The sequence below is a fragment of the Limulus polyphemus genome, unplaced genomic scaffold (assembly GCF_000517525.1).
Source record: "Limulus polyphemus unplaced genomic scaffold, Limulus_polyphemus-2.1.2 Scaffold5, whole genome shotgun sequence".
Classification (NCBI taxonomy): domain Eukaryota; kingdom Metazoa; phylum Arthropoda; class Merostomata; order Xiphosura; family Limulidae; genus Limulus; species Limulus polyphemus.
The window spans coordinates 595,938-614,607 of NW_013665615.1; positions in this window are offsets into that span (position 1 = coordinate 595,938).

Sequence of the window (18,670 nt, forward strand, 5' to 3'; positions counted from 1 at the left end):
AACGATGACTGAAACAGATGGTTTATAGAAATTCCTCAAGCTTTCAAAAGAAATGCAATGTTTGTTTGTTGGAGAATTTTAACGGAAAGTTACATCATGGCTATTTGCCAATAACTATCCTCAGTTTCGAGTTGAGGGAAGACACTAGTCAGAATACTTACTTTTCCTGGTACCTTTTCCTTCACTATTCAAATTGAACTGCCAAGAAATAGAAAAAAATGGAACTCGGTATCGAATTCCAATACAAGAAGTGATACTCTATTTATAATTCCAAAAAGAACCTGTACTGAGCTCTTAATAGTAACAGCAGAACTTCGTCTCTGCGATTAAAAGAAAAAAAGTTGTTGTTGTTTGTTTTTTTGAAGAAATTCGCTTTCATCTTAAGCACAATGATCTCTCTATATAAGTTGATTAATTTGTGACAAACTTCTTTTGCATATGCTTCTTGTTAAGCTCTCGAAATCATTCATAGAATGGTATGGCATTTACGGCTGGACTTCACTGTGCTCTAAGAAACTTAACCTACACTATCTATCACCGCAAACTTAATTCCTTATGCCTGCGATTAATATAAAATCCGTAATCTCCTAAGGCTAATCGCGTAAATGGTATTTTCTCGTGCTTAAGAAGTTATACAATCATATCAGTTGGACATCTTTTGATTCGATCGCCTTGCTATACGTAGAACGAGCCGGTACATTTTTATGAAAAGATACCTATTTAATTGGAAATGAAACTAACACATTCAGTGGCTTTTTTATTTTGGACCTTCTATTAAAATGTATTTCTGTGTAGCTAATTTTTTGTATGTTTTATTTACACAAAGTTACATACTGGGCTATCTGCGATATGTCCACCACGGCGAATCGAACCCCGGATTTTAGCATTGTAAGTTTGTAAACTTACTCTGATACACCGGTGACCATCTAGCTAATAAAATCTTGTATTTGTATTTCATGATCGTTTAAATTCATTGAATCAAAACTTGTAAATTTAAATTTTATTTTCACGAAAGCAGATAAATGTCAGTGTTTCAAAGTGTATAGCAATAACAGTACCTAACAACTGTCAGAGATATGGTAGTTTGATATGTCCCTACATGTAATTCATAGGCATTAGAAGTTGTTCTTAGTTCTATTTTGAACTTAAATGTAAACTCTAGGCTATTGTTATGTTGAATTTATCGCATCTTATTTAATTTCTACGTTCACTAGTAATCCCCCAAAATATAAACCAAGAGTGGTCGATTTGTTAATGTTTTCTGTGGCTCAAATGATCCAGGGTTAAAGACGTGATACGCGAGATAAAAGTGACAGTTAATTTCGTTATTCAATTCAAAGCTTTCGAGTCGTACAAAGTCATTATGGTAATAGGTGCTTCTAGCTGCCTGCCTTCCCAATGGTTTGCAATTCAAAATTATGGATAGCTACACCCAAATCCCAGGGATCTATTTTGGCTTAGACGTTATAACTCACGAGCATGTAAAGCGCAGTTAATGCTAAATATTTCAATTCCAATATATATATATATATATATATTTCAACTAATTTTTAATATCAATAGTGATTATTTTTTGTTTGTTTGTTTATTTGTTGTTGTATTTTTGTAATAAACGTAGATTAGTAAATTTGGAACCATAAACTTTCCACCACGAAACATTACAATGAGCAAATTAAAACATTTTACCATTTATAAGGCTAAATTCTTATAATCAATCTATTAATCTAAATAAACTTGTGACATTAGAACGAGTCAATTACAAAACATGTAACTCTATATTAATTAATAGCATTTTCTGATGTAACAGTCATAAGTCTGCATAAGTCATAATATGAATGGGTACTATTAAACTGTAGTTTTGCTAAAATTGTTAAACTTCGGTAAACAGTTTACTAATATAATATCAAGGGAAAATGTCTATAAAACTGAAACATTTTTTTTAAAACATATCATAAACCAATATGTTTCTGCATTCTTGACTTCTATAATCTGACTCAAGATATTTTTAATGAAAAAGATTTAAAATGTAAACTATTAAACATAATAAAACGTTTTAGCCACCATACGACATTACAATAATAAAAAAAGACTTAAACAGCCTAATGTCATACACGTTCAAGTATTAGATCTTCATATATATAATTTTAATCCAGCAACTTCTTTTCTGTAAGCCTATAAGTAGTAATGATTTATTTTGTATGTATAGAGCTATCTGTTCCTTTTATAGAAATTATCACGAGGTTCTAAAGATTACAACACTTATATTATAGCTACTTTTACTTCATTTTAGTCTACTGTATCGTCAGTCCTCAATTATATTGCAATGTTGCAAAGGGCAGATCGATAACCTATACACTTTTATCTACTCTTCATAAACAAATGTCATTTTATATTGTGAATGCGAATTTTATCTAATTTATATCCAAATATTGGTTGCAATTGTACTCAACATACGCCATCAGTCTAATTTAGTGTTTCAGATATTTTGTTTATTGAAAAAAAAATTACTTTTTCTTTTCATTATTCTACATGTATAACTATTTTAAGCCCACCCTTCAATGCCTTTTACTTAGAAAATATACAAATAGAGGAGTGAATTTGACTTTAGAATATATGTTGTTAAACACTGTAGCAGGGTTAGATTACCTTTTTCATTTCACACTTTCACGAGTTTTACAGCCATTTCAATATTTACCGTCCTACTTCCAACGAATTACACATATATGTGTTATCCTTCAATTCCCATGAAGACAACAAAATAGCTTTCGCCTTTTTCAAATACCTTTATAGCAATAAATAATTCATCTCATTAACTGTTTCAGTCTACAGGTTGTTTGCTGAAAAAGGTGAACGTTTTCGGTTTGTTTTTTTCGCGTTTTCTTTGACAAATTTTATGATTTAACTTTGTTTACTGATGATGATTTCTTTTGTTTGAGAGCAATGATTTTAGTGTTATAAGTTAAAACACCTGCTGGCCTGTGATTTCAGAGTAAATAAAGGAACAGATTATTGAAGTTTAATATGGTCCACTGGTAATTTATTCAGGCATTGAAATGAACCAGGTAAGTGAGTTTATTAAGAAATATAGTCCGACAGCAAAAAGTAAACAGGCGTTAGTCTTTAAAAAACTCCTTCTCTCTATCAAAATAACCCTAACTATTCCTTTTCATCATAAACGTTTTTTTGTTTGATGAATTTCGCGCAAAGCTACACGATGGCTATCTGCGCTAACCATTTCTAATTTTGAAGTGATAAATAAAAGGTAAGGCGGCTAGTCTACCCCACCCATCGCCAACTCTTGGCCTACTCCTTGCCAACGACTGGTCGGATTTACCATCACATTATAATGCCCCTATGGCTGAAAGGGCGATCATGTTCGGCAACAGATTTTGATCTCGCGATCCACAGATTGTGAATCGAGTATCCTAACGATCAGGCCATACCAGGTTCTTAACGCACAGAAGCTGTGATTCATTTATTAAGTGTAAAGACTATTGCTCATTTGTTTAGAGTATTACACTTGTAAGTTTTGCTGTTAAGACATTCTGTAAGATGTTTTGTAAAACTTGCTTAGTTTTCTTTTTGTTTGTTATAATGTAAAGCTATGCAATGGGCTATCTGCGCAATTTCTATCAAGGGGAATCGAACCCCGGATCTTAGCGTTCTAAGTCTTTAAACTTACCACTTATCCACCGAGGAGATTATTTGCATCGTTCCAGTTCATCAAAGCTTGGTATTTTTCACCTAATTTTCTTCCAATCCATTGTCCATACTGATATTGAAATAGAAATGCATGCCAGTTCCAAATATCTAAACTAATAGTTATTTTTTATATCATAAAGATTTAGAAAGCAAAGTTCCATATTGCTATTTTGTAATTTAATTGGTAGAGAAAATTAATTATCGTTCCAATGCTTGATTTATAAATGTCCAGAATTAATGGCTGGAATGAATGAATGAATTTCTTATTATTTGAACATTGCCATCATCTTTTTGATCTTTCATATTACTAAATTAAACGAGAATAGAGAATGAGATAAATTCATGATGTGTTTGCAGCATCTCTCAATGAAAGGAGTTAGGAAGATGTTATATAAAAGCTCACTATCAAATAGATTGGCGAAATAGACAATTTCTCATTCCCTTAATTCCACAATCAGCCTCTGCTTTCTTTATATGAAAATATCCTCAATGTTTGTTCTGTAAACTAATATTAACTACGTATTTTGTATGACACATTGTATGATATTACTTATATGCACCAAAACATGCGAAAAAAATATTCTGATATATTCTAATATTCTGTCTTATATTCTGATTAATATTTTGAATGAAGGTTCATGTGCATTAATGACAGATGTCAACGTACTAATGGCTATTGTCTCTTTTTATGCCTAGTTCTGTTTCATTTACTGTTGAAAATAGTACAGTATGTCCAACTATTTTCCTGAATTTCAACATCATACTATTCTGCGTGCAGCAGCACCCGCAAGTTATTGTATAGAGTGGACGATTAATGATTTTTAAACATTTGTTGTAACTATGTGATTTTTGATCCGCTGTAGCCCCTGTGGCACCGAGGAAAGGTATATTTGTACACAATAATCTATCTTTGGAGTAATGAATTTTGTTCTTGTATGCAAAAATGGTTAATAATTATGAAGATAGTAAGAAGAAAGACTTGTGGATATCGTTTCCTAAAAGTTATATAAGTTGATACTTTAGGATAAATTATCTGTCACCAGTATATGCTAATACCAGTAGTATGTTCTATTTACTTACAGTGGAAAGAATAATAAAATATGTTGTACCTGAAAGTTTATGCAGAGTCTTTTGAATCTTACCATTGATGAAAAGAAGGGAATAAGACATTTTTACTGCAGAATTTCTCCTATGTTGGACAGTTCCTGATGGAAAAGAGACAAGTTTTTAATCAAGTTATGCTTGAAAAACTCGAGAACTTTCAAAATTAAAAAATAAACCAACATAAGGTTTCTCGTGAAAGCATCTTAGTTAACAACTGTCTCCGTAATTCCTTCCTGGACACCCTTATTCAACCTACTACTCAAACTTTGCTAGAGTGAGCTGTTTCTGGTTAAAAAATACCCAATATATATTTCAAGTCTTTGAGGGGTATGGGAAGCAGTAAGCTTTAGCTGCAAGCGATGAGTGAGTAGTTGCCACTACTGGTCATTTATCGCTTATTACCACTCAAGTAAATTCCAATCAAGGAATTTTGCCAAATATGACACTCTTTGCTAAACTATATTATACTTTATTGTTCTATTTATGTTCCAACGCTCGCATTTTGCACAATTATACTCAATTATTCAACTCAAAGTAATTGAAATGTGGCCTCAGTAAGCTATAAGCTAGAGTGTCTCAATGTTGTGATTATGATGCTTTAGATGTGAGTCAGGTATTGTTTTCCATGCTTAAAAGCAATATAGGATCCAAGAAAGTTTAAAGGGGTGACGTATTAGGGGATCAAACAGAGCAACAGACCGAGGATAAATGGCTTCCTGACCATACAGACTCCCAAAGACCCATTTAAAATTGCATAAAAGCTATTCAGAATTCGACGCCATTGCTCTTCATAGAATAATTAAAATTTTTCGAAACTGTACAGAAAATCATGCCAGCGTAGCGACGACAATGGAAGAGCTGGCATAACCCTTACATAATTGAACATGACAATTAGGTCTATGGGTCTAACGTTAAATCAGCTTCAACGACAACTGTACAATACCATGATGAAATCCTAGACATTTACACGAAATTGTATCTAGGTGCCATTGGTAGGGATCTCGTCCTTATTTATGTATGACAACGTCACCCAGACTGTGCTTAGGTCAAGGAAGAGTTTCTTCAGAGTAATACCACTACCAGTAAGGAATGGTCTGCTCCAAACAAGAGCCGAAATGAGCTTGCTTATTTGGAACGCCTTTCGTATGATATGTTTTCGTGTACTTTGCTCTATATAGTAATACAAATAGTGTATAATTAGCATGTTTTGAGTTAGTGTAAAATATCTTGTCATTTGATGGATGAGATACTTCATACAAGTCAATATTTCATTTTTTATCAAACAAAACCACAGTCATTAGGATATTTTTTTATTGTTCAATCTATAATTTTGATACATCATTAAATAAAAAACATGTCTTCTGTAGACTTAACCTTTATATGCTTCTGAAATTTCTCATAAATAAGGAATAGATATATTTTCTTTTAGTTCATAAAAAGTAGTTTTGTTCTATTTACATCGAAAATGCAGATCTGCATCGAAAATTTACATCGAAAAGTTACAACTGCAGGAAACTGTGCTAGAGCACAAGTGAGTTTTCATTGAAATAACTCACGAAATAACCAAATTGTTGGATATACAATACTGTTTAGTGTAGGCGTTATTATTTAATTTATTTTGTGAGTTAATAATTAATGATTGCTTAGTTTTCGTAACAAGAGTGTTTGTTTGTTTTTGAATTTCGCGCAAAGCTACACGAGGGCTATCTGCGCTAGCCGTCCCTAATTTAGCAGTGTAAGACTAGAGGGAAGACAGCTATTCATCACCATCAACCGCCAACTCTTGGGCTACTCTTTGACCGTTACATTATAACGCCCCCACGGCTGAAAGGGCGAGCATATTTGGTTCGAATTCATGATCCTCAGATTACTAGTCGAGCGCCCTAACCACCTGGCCATGCCGGGACACGCCACTCGGTAAGAGTCGTACGTTGTATGTGTGTGGTTCAATTGTTGTAGCATTGTTGACACGAAGTTACTCTAATCTTCGGTATTTTTACCTTAAGTGAGTATTATTACATTATAGCGCCGCTCGCGTAGTTTAGAGAAAGTTTGAGGCCTCAGTTTGGCTAAGCATAAATATAAGCGAACAAGCGAGCGCAAGTCAAATGAAGTAAAGTAAAGTTCAGTCAGAAAAAAGTTATAAAACGTGAAGTTATGGGCGTGTGAGTGATTAGCCATAATGGGCGATATTTTAGAGGGCGTTTCACAGTTTAATACAGATAAGGAGAATAATTTGTCTTCTCAAAGGGTATTCTAAAATAATTGAGCACGTCTGTGACGAAAAGGAGACAATTATTTGAAGTCCAAGATACAACTGTGGTAAACCATGGGGTAGCGTAAGTGAACTATTCACTGATACTATTGTGATAACAGCAGAGAAAAATAGTTATTCTTGTCAATTGGATTCTAAAGTAACTTAATTAGCCTAAATGGACTTTTAACAAGAAAATAGAATTATTTAGAATTTTAGATACAACTGTGACAACTTATAGTGTACAGAATGTTTCTACATACGTTTGACTTGTTTTGAATATATTATTTTAAAATAAGTGGATCGTGGGTTGTCTGTTTATTGTTCGAATTTATCGTCAACAAGTCACAGACACCTACTGTAGAAGAATCCTCAGCCCACACATACACAAAACACTGGCACAAATTCTCAACAATTCGTAGATTAAATGCTGCACAAAATGTTCGTACTTATATAAAGAAATCAAGTGGGAATAAGTGCTAAAAATGTATTATGTAATGTTTTGTAAAGCTTGTTAAGCAGATATACTTTTGTTGAAATTTTTGTAATACTCTATTTAATAATTTGTTTTTAGAGAGATCTCGTTTTTCCTTTAAATGACGCTACAAGAAATTACATCAGTCATGATACTGGTTTTTCTTTAATTTGGTGGCATAACTACTCACTTAATCAAGTGCTAAAAGCATTTGTTCTTGCTTTGCGCTAAAGATGAAATTAAATATTAGCTTTGGAGTAAAATTAGTGTGTCTCCATTATATCATCTATAAAATATTTCTGAAGGACGTTTAATTCTTAACAAAGGTTCTATATATACTTTAAAATATTTTACAAATAAACAGTAATAAAAGAATTAAACATCAAAATTAGCTTATGTAAGTTTAATTCTACTATATTAAATTTGAAAGTTCTATTATATATCAAAGCTAATACTCAAAATGAATGCATGATATCTGGGGTAGAATTCGTAGCTCTACTCCTTGTATTCTCCACTAAAATGAAATACCAGCAATGAAAAACACTTTCTTGAAACAGTATTCCAAATAATATTCCTTGAATGAAATAAATTAAAAGTCAATTTTTTTTTAACACAAACAGTTCATTCATTTAAAACCTTTGTGGTTAATACAAAATGAGTATTAAAGAAATTTTGGTATAGTTCCCATTGTCAGTCCTAGTTGTCACCGTAAAGTCATAGCAGATAGTGACAACTAGAACTGACAACAGGAACTCTACCAAAATCTCCTTAGTGCTTATTTTATTTGCCTATTAACAATTAATGTAATTAATAGTATTGGAACTACTTATTTCATTCTATATATATAATAGCACCCAAATGCGTTGGGATATCCCAACTATAAGACAAAATCCAAACGCTGATGTTAAACTAGACAGCAAACATGGAAAATCAATTAAGAGTATGTAGTTGAGCGCTTACACCTACAACGTCTGAGCTCCTATAGCCCTTCACTGTCTGCAACCAGTTGTGGGAAGATAGTTATCCTTAAAAGTTCTTTTAGTTCCTAAAGTACAAATGAAATCACCCTAAAATTTCAACTTTATGAAACTCCTAGCCTTCGCCCTTACAAAAGAAATAAAATATAAATAAATGATCTTAAATAAAACGAACTTAAATAGAACTACAAACTCTACTTTAATAGTTCTTACGTAGTTAATACATTCCCAGCCTCATCCCTTTCTCTTGAAAAATTTTTCAAGTATGACCCGGGAAAGCCGAGACAAACCCACCCTGAAGTTAGACTTTCCGTCCCGGAATATTGAATAAAATAATAACCCTGGTGCTTTCGAAAGGTAGACTTTTCTTCTTGACGAGTGAACTGAGAAGAAAGAAGAATCAATCTACCTTCTGGAAGTGCTCGGGTTATCGGGATTCGTTATTTTGTGGTTCATCTCATTTTTTTACCTAATGTGACTTCTTTTAGTTTCATTAAAGTGTTTGCTAAAATTACTTTAAGTGTTAACCCCCTCCAAGAAAATTAATATCTTAGGTTAGATGAAATAGTTATTTTGATATCACATAATATTTGTTTTATATTTTGTTGAAGGCAAATGAATTATAAAAATTAAATGCTTAATTTTCAATGTCAACATTTTTTTTGTCTAACCAATTAGATAACTGTGTAAAGAAGTATGTACCATGTAATTAATGGGGATTTTTCTATCATTGTTTTCTTGAATGACGAAAAGGTTGTCGAATGATTTGAAAATAGTTGATACAGTGCAGCAACATATATTGACAAATAGGACCATATTTGATAGCAATGGCACCTTATTCGCAAACTTCCCTTACAGAGCTGTGTACCTTGGAGGCATTTGTGAAACCACTCACAAAAATTATCCAAATGTCTTTTCATTTCTTACCATTTTTTTTACTTCGATTCTCATGGGTATTGCAAACCTTCATTTAAAGTTGACTACTTCAAGAAAGTGATAAACAATATGATATAAAAATAAATTTCATTACAGCCAATAAACAAATTCACTGTTTTGTACATATTGAGATTAGTTCTGTTATTCTGATCATATTTTTCGCCGGAATACTTGCTTGAATAAATGGCACTTTCTGTTTTTATTTTGTTATTGGTTAGATGAAACGCAAAATGTCCTTGTTTGTAACTTCATAACGAAATTCTACGTTGTCAAAGTCTGTAAATTGTAGCATATTTTTTCTACAGTTGGAATGAATATCTTTGCACTGGTTTGAAGTTAGTAAGCGTTAGTGTCTTTAATCTTTTCTCTCGCGCGAAGAAAGCGGTGTATGTAATATATACAGCATAAAAGAAACGCGTTTTCATTAGAACTGCTTTCTGTTTCCGACGATTTGAATTTGCTTATTAATATTAGTGACCAACAACGCTTGCGGGGGATTAGATAGAACTCGAAATAAAACACTCTATCAAAAGGTGCCCTTTTTTCTGTATGTTAAATATATCATTAAATTCAGAGTGATGACTCCTACAAGTTTTAAATAACTAAAGTACTGTTATATGAGAGATTCGGATAAGGTAAGAAAAATATATTAATTATTATATTAAGGAAGTACAGATTACTAGTCTTGGACGTAGTACGCTTAGCTTACGTTGTGTGACGTAATATTATTGATGATATTAATGTGATTTAAATTTTATCAGTATACTATGATAACAAAACATACATATGTTACATTTCCAAATTGCCTTTAAAGTAAACGGGTCGGAACCGCAAGACAATGAGAGGTTTCCCAGAAACTGTGCTGCGGAGCAAAATCTTGAGTTTCACTGATTTTGACTGAACCCGAAACAAAGAAATAGACTGGACACAAGTTTTCACACACTAAGAGTATTTATTTACACACTAAAATAAAGTTAAAGTTGAAAAGACAAGTTTGGAGAGCTATCTAGATGTTTATATTTTATTTGTAGTCTCTCAACAGCCTTAGTTCACGTTGAATTAAGCTCATGTTGTTAAAGCTTAACTTTATATTAATTGCTGAAATCCGCAGAAAATACATATATAAATATAAAGTTACATAAATATAATTAGACGTGCTATTCACATGACTGAAGAACACTCACTGTTAACAAGGGATGTGATATCCTTGAGACATCACTTGATTTACCAGTACAATAGATCACTGTAGCTATCTGTCAGGGATTTGCATGTGATATCACTGATATGACAACTGTTTATCAGCCGTATTGCCGGTCAAACGACACGACTACAGCAAATACACTGTATACCTTATAATCTGAAAAAATATTATTGCCACAGACCTGGCATTACATATATATATGCATTTGGTTTGAAATGGAAAAGGTTCTGGAAAACCGTAGTGTTTACATAAGAAAGATTGATTAGCGTAACCATTCCCCGACCTCCATAATTTTCACTTTTTCATTTACTTTTATACTACGCCCCATGAAATAGTGTTTCTCCACCCCAAATAATCCTTGAGAGGGGCCTACAAATGTTTTGGCACTCAATATTTGTACACAACGAGAAATATAATGAATTAATAATAGTTATTGTCAGACTTGTACTTTAAATCTAAGATAAAAAAATAGCATTATATTGAAATCTTCCTACATTCCAGGCTATCCCTCTCATGTTTACGCGATACTGCCTTCTTATATGTAAATTAGGTACTAGTTAGTGTTTGTTTATTAGCACTAGTATGTTTGGAAAGAGCTTAGCTCTTTAAATTTCTAGCTTTGGTATCGTTTCAAAATAAAATGTATTTGTAAGCCAAATACTTATGACCACAGGTTGTATTACTCTTGCTGTTAATTGTTAGAATCTTACCGGTCCGGGCATGGCTACACTAACTGGAAGACCTTCACTAGTTTTATATACGAATAAATAATAATGTAAGGATTATGTGCACACAGTTTAGTTATTCTGCGTGTCCGGTAAGCTTATACATGATAAAAAGTGAAATATAAAGTGATGGGTAGAATGAAAAATCTGTATTTTCCTGGGATTTTCCATTCAATACAATCTGCAAGAAAATACTTATATGCGACCAAATTTCTCCCTGGTAAACTGGGACAGACTGTTGATTGAGAAATTGTATTTGTCTGAATATTGATTCGAGCAACTAACTGGTCTGGCACTTATCAGGTGTTTAAAATAATGTTTGTGGTAAATGTACGGATAAGATATCTCAGCATGTTTTAATTTATTAATATATCTAATTCTTAGATATTTCGTCAAAACTCTGTACTACATGAGATAGAATATAAGTGATCTTACTTGTAACAGTAGATAAATTTAATACTATATCGTCCATACTTAAAGCTGCTGTTGTGACCTGCAATATGACGTCTAAACTTTGGTTGACGTCATACTATCACGTGGGTGAAAGTCCTCTAAAGCATGTCTCATCTTAAAGTAATCCTTCCTAATTGGGAGCACGTGTGATGTCCTTTGTGACTGGTACAGTTGCATGAGAACTTAGTGACTCTCTTGATCTGATCAACTTACAGTGCTAATACCAAAATCTGATGTATATTTATCTAGTAATTGAGGGGGATATGAAACATATGATAAGCTTTGCTTACCGCACACATTTATCACCACTAAAGCACGGATTATTGTTAAATTGTATGGTTAAAACTAAACTTTGAACTTTTTATAAATTAGAATAATCATCTTCAAATATAATTATAACAAAACAAAAAACATCCATTATATCAACCGTCTTATTTTTTCTAACATATGTTTCATTTCTGTTTTCTCTTATAGATGTACTAGTAAATTGTGAGCTGAGTATAAACCAAGGAGCGATGCTGTAAAATATTCTTACATACTTTATTAGGAGGAAAAACTCTTTTTTTTTATTATAAGGCTGAATTACTGCTGCCTTCTTATTACTCAGAATGTATAATGACAAGGTTTAATTATTCACGTGAAAGATACCTTATGCACATAAAGGACAGGTCAGAGACACTTATGGCTTAGGCACGGCCCTCCTTAATTGTGAACTGAGGACCAGAGAGAAGACAATCAGTCGGCAGCACCAGATGCATCGGACAGTTACTCTTAATCGAATAGGAGGATTGACTGTCACTCTTATAACGCACTCACAACTGAAAGTAAAAAGAATCTTTGGTGACATCACTTCTCAAACCTGAAACTCTCGGATCCTTAGTCTGATACGTTACCCACAAGGCCACACTCACAAAGACAAAGAAGTTTAAACTTGCACTCATAAAATTATTGATATTCAGTAAATAAGTCTAAAACAAATACATTTATCAATACTAGATTCAGGAACGTTTGGTTATAATTGACTGAAAATTTTGGCGTAGAGGATTTTTGTCAAACTTCATTCAAGTATTGCTAAACATCGCAAAAAGTACCTTCAGATATCCCGAATTAAAAAGTTAAAAAATAAGTCTACAAGATGGGAAAAGAAATAACACTGTCCTTTTCACTAAATTTTGTTTTAAAGTTGGAAATCAAATCATTTCAAGTTTACAAAACGAAGTTTGAGAACTTAAAATGTGTTGAGTATTCAAATTTAATTGTATTGTGTTAACGTGAATTGTTTCGTTTTCCTTGATATTCTGTTGACATAAATATCAGGATTTAATATATATATATATATATGTGTGTGTATGTGTGTGTGTGTGTGTGTAAGTAAGTAAGTAAATAGTTCTAATACTATAAATTACATCAATTATATATAGGCGATTATATCAGCACTACATAACAATGATGGAAGATGGTAAAAAAACAACACTATGTCTATTATGAGATTATAATCTAGAAAGAGAAAATAAATATTTTTTCCATTGTCAGTCCTTTTCATAATTCATTAACTCCTAACGAAAAATGGTATATTTCTACTATAAGGTTATTTTAACAACTGCCTTTTATATCAAAATATTAGGAGTGACTGAAGTTCCTACAACTGACTGCAGACAGCGAAAGTCAACAGGAAATGAGACGTTGTGGGTCAAAGCACAACCTCTAACCACTAAATTGATCTTTATTACGGCTACCTAGTTTGACATTTTGTGTTTGGATTATATCTGATAGCTGGAATATCTCCAGTGCTTTTGGATGTTATTACCATAGATATTTTCTATTATGGGTTAAGGATTGGCAATGTACTAATTTTTTAAGTAACTTTTCTTTTTTAGGTTAGAATATCTTATCAGGCATATTGTGTTTGGTTTATATATATATCATTTTAAGTATTTATGATTTATTAGATGATCCTAGAACTGATAAAACGTGGCTTGTCATGACAACAAACCAGAACTAAACCAATTATGCTAACAGTTACTTTGGTTAGCGTTGGTAACCTAATCAGCTCGATACGACTAGGGTTCGTTTTCCCGTAGACCTATCTTTTAACTCTCAGTTCTTTAAAACAAATGTATATCTAAGATATAATAGTAGCAATAGCTTAAAAGTTAGCACGTACAATACAAAGTAAACTGAGATTTATACGGCCCCTCTAAAGTATATATCATAAGCTTTTTCCGCGAAACAGCTTATTTACCAATTTTGTTTTGGCTCTTTACGTGAATAGAAAGTTGTGCATTAACAGAGTTTTTGTACGTTTCTAGTAAATCACGAGTATGTAAGTTTGCAACAATTACACACTAGTACAGATTTAACTTATAAATAGCCCGCTGAAAAAAAAACGTCATCATAGGTCTTCTTACAGTAAAACTTATTAAGTAATTTCTCTGCATCTATGTGCAACATAGTAATAAAAATTATTTCTAAAAAATACTTTTGTAATTAATCATCATGAACAATACATCTACAAAACACAAAAAATATCAGTTAAGAGCCTATTCAGAACAGCTTTGGTACTCTAACACTTTCCTACAAACCTAATTACAGAAATTTAATTAAGGACTCGGGTTCTTCCTATTGCTCGAATTTGGAAGGGACGGAGGAGAACGCCGTTCCTCTTGTTAATAGAAAGAAAAACTTCATTTCTTCTTTAACAGAAGAAAAAACTGAAACTCTAACTCTCAGATGCCTTATTCTGAGAGTTTTAAGTCCGCTGACATGAAACATATAAATAATAATAGCCTCCAAGAAATTGTTTGTTAGAACTTAAACAAGAATAAAAATATAAAGTTAATACTTTCACAATCATAATAAATCCTGCAGAAAACAAACATTTCTTTTTGCTTTAATTTACTCGTTGTTTGAATTAGTTAGTTAGTTGTTGTAAGTACTTTATTCGTTTCAAGAAAACAAGTTCTTAAGTGTTCCTTAAGTCCTGAACTTAATAGGTTTCTTAAATACCTCACGATTATTTTATATTTGAAAACAATAAAAAGATACATTTAATATCTTAACTATGTGTCATGTATCCTAACCTCATGCCTTAAGACTCGTAGATTGATCTTTAAAGTTAGATTGTCTAATGATTTTGCATGTATGTTACTTTTAACAAATGCAATCAGCAATATTGTCATATTCAGCATATCGTAGTAGAGAATACAAACCTATTTTCGTGCAATTCGTGAATAAAAAAAGCATAAAAAGACATTTAGTTTTAGTGTTTTTGTTTTTCTTATTTATTTATTTATTTTTTGTAGATCAACCAGAAGGCGCTACAGGTGGAACTGAACAACCAAGCTCATCCACTTTGCCAGCTACGAAGTCTTCAGAGAGTTCTTCAAAATCGTAGCAAAAAACATATTAGTTTCATTTAAGTTTGAAAAGCTTTTCGGTCTGGCATCTGTCTTATTCATTTCTCCACCTCCAGAAAATACAGTAAATAAGAGTTGCTGATAATAATAAAAAATATATCACCAATTTTTCAAACCTTCGTCAGCAAAAAATGTACTTACAGATAAAACTAATTATTGCGACGCGTCACAGAGGAGTCATGTCTCAAGTTGTTTTTCTTGGTAAACGCTGAAAAAAGATGAAATGTAATACAAGAAAATTTTGTGTCTGTCTTTTTCCCGCAAAGTTGATGTTTTGAACCAAAGAATATTTGTACACAACTGGAATTCTGGAGCTGTTTATTGATAGATGACTTAATTAAGAAGACGATAGAATACAGGCCACAGCATTCGTGAAGCATATGTTACATTACAAATGTCTATCATGGTACATCACAATAAAAATGATCGGTTGGAATATTTTAGTATCACAAGTGAGACATTTATTCAGGTGTGTGTGTGTGTGTTGTTTTTTTTCAAGGGAGATAAATAATTAAGGAATTACAAAATGGTTTTCTCAGTATTATACACCTTTGTGAAATAAGGTATTTATGAACTGAGTGTCTTACATTTTTGTATAGGCTGCTGCATTGAATTTATATTATCATAAGAATGATTTTTGGAGAATAAAATGTTTGCAAAAACTGGGTATTTCATTCAACGGATTCCGTGTTTGTAGATACAAAGAAATAGAGGAACTAAAATGAAATTATCTAACTTTACTTTCTAGCTGTAAATCATCAAATTTGGTTTGTTAATAAAAAAAATTGATATTTTATTTACGTCAGACATACTAGTCATTTTAATCCTCATGTTGTGAAATTTTCCATTAACTATTGTTAAGCATGATTCTCAGTCGTAAGTCGTGAAACTTATAGAAACGTCGCTTCTAGTAAAGTAAAATTTTAAAGTCATGCTGCAACACGAAAAAAAGTTTGTTTGTAATTAAGCGTAAAGCTTCACAATGGACTATTTACATTATGTCCACCACAAGAATCGAACCAAAATTTTAGCATTATCAGCCCTCACGCTTACAAAAATATTAATATTTCAATAACATTAAAATTTCTTAATGAGCTAACATGTCAAGGGTTTTAGTATTGGTATTCGATAATAAATTATATGTGAATGAATACAATAAAACTTTTAAATCGAGAGAAAGTTATAACAACAATACTTAAATTATACACTTTTCTCTTCTTAATAAATAATATGAAACTGAGTGTTATTGTTTGTCTAATAGTTTGATGTGAAATTACATTAAGATTTAATACTGCATATTAGTAAAGTGCGTAGGGCTGTGTATATAGTATGCAATACTATAAACTCTGAAAGTAAGAAATCAAAAACTTCTTATACCCAAAATGTCAAGATCCACTTAATCATATGAATTGGTCAACAATTTTTGTCAGAACATTTTGTATAAACACAGTTTTTACGTATTTAATTTATAAACATTGTTAATGAGATTCATTGCATTACCAATCAAGATAGTCGTTAATCTCCTTCACAGGCTAGTTTCTTCCAATATTTTACAACCCATAAATGGATGAGAAATACTCATGTATAGGAATATTTCTACGTGCAACATCGTCATGCACATTATCGCAGGTTGTTGCCATTAATTGCTCAGTGGAAGTTTCTTTTGAAAAGCACTACATGGTTATGCTTCGTAATGCACATTTGTATTAGTGATTAACATTATTTTTAAAACTGTCGAAATTTTGTTTAGAATTATCTTAATCTATCAGAAAAATATAAATATTGTTTACTCGTTATTATTATTTGATAAGTTATTATTTGGTATTAGGAAAAAGAAATCTTATTGTAAGGTCACAGTTTCCAATAGTTAGGGATAGTATTTGTTTTGTTGCATCTGTATGTAGGTAGGGGTTTTGTGTTTAGCTGTGTATATGACTGTTCTTTAAATCTAAGATCCTATGTTCCTGTATTTATTTCCTGTCTTTTATTGAAGTGTTACTCATCGTAAAATATTTTTCACGTGTTTCTTAGAAAACTGTCAGAGAATGTATTATATTCAAGGAATAAACAAATAATGTGTCCTATAACACTACAACTTTTTCTCTTAATGAAGAAAATTATACTATCAAAAACTGCACATGTTATGTTGTCTTTATTATTATAACATACACTAAGTTTTGTAATTTTTATTAAATTGCATAAGGGAGTATCTAAATATATTTTTCTTGTTGATATTTTTGTGATATGATTTTGCTACACCTGTTCAAAATACCACAATCGACATGAGCACGACAACTTAATTTTTCTTTGTTTTCTTCAAAATATGATATTTTATAAAACCGTGTCTTTCAAATTAAAATTATTAATAGGTTTAGCAAACAAACACGATTTCTACTGACCATCTAGATTTTGTTAACTTTATGTTTAGTTTTGAAGCTTGTTTTAGAATAACTGTAGCAACCAAAAATGTTATTGTCCAAGAATAATCTCTTTATGTAAGATTGGGCATTAAGGTTACGAGTGCTAATGGAAATCGCTTTAAAACAACCATGACAAAAGTTCTGTATCAATGTGGAACTGCCTACTTAGCGTTGCAGCTTCTTGTATACGTTCAGTGAAACTCTCTTATTATCCAATCAAAAATACAAAGAAAAAATGTCAGTGAAAAATTTATTTCTTGCAGTCTTCAACCGAATATGCAAATTAATCGCTAATAAATAAATAAAAACTTGCAAATTCATCCTTATTTAAAATACACCTTTCATCAAATACGATGTATTACGAATGTTTGTTTCAACGCTGGCGAGTTGTTTTTGTTGCTGGGTCAAGCCTGATTGCATTTAGTAGTTATAAGATATTATCGCTAGGAATTTTTATTTTGTGAGTAATTAATTATATGAAAACTCGTCTCTTTGGAAAGACAGCTTGTAACTTCGCTAATTTGACTTTAGTGTCGATTATATGAAGCATATAAACACTTTAAAATTACAAATACTGGATGACTAGTATATTACATTTATTTGATTCCAAGTAAGATGTCAAAGTTACAATATATATTAATCAAAAGAATCCATTTCAACAAAATACAAGAATTTAATGTGTTATTTTGAACAGCAAATTTGAATTTCTTTACTAATTTGTTCAGTTAAACTATCTTATTGGATCGACATAATCACCTTCTTTTGAATTCGCTAAGCTTTAAAACTATGAAATGAAGTTCCTTCATTTAAGAGATAATTTTGATACTTTCAAAAGACACGTGTTGAATTCTACAGTTGCCTATCGAATAAAATAAAACCGCATATTACTGATACTTGATAATGTGTCTAGTATAGCTTACGGTAAAAATCACACATTACTGAGACTCAACAATCCATCTAGTACAACTCGCAAGTAAAAAAAAAAAAACGAAAAATTACATTACTGA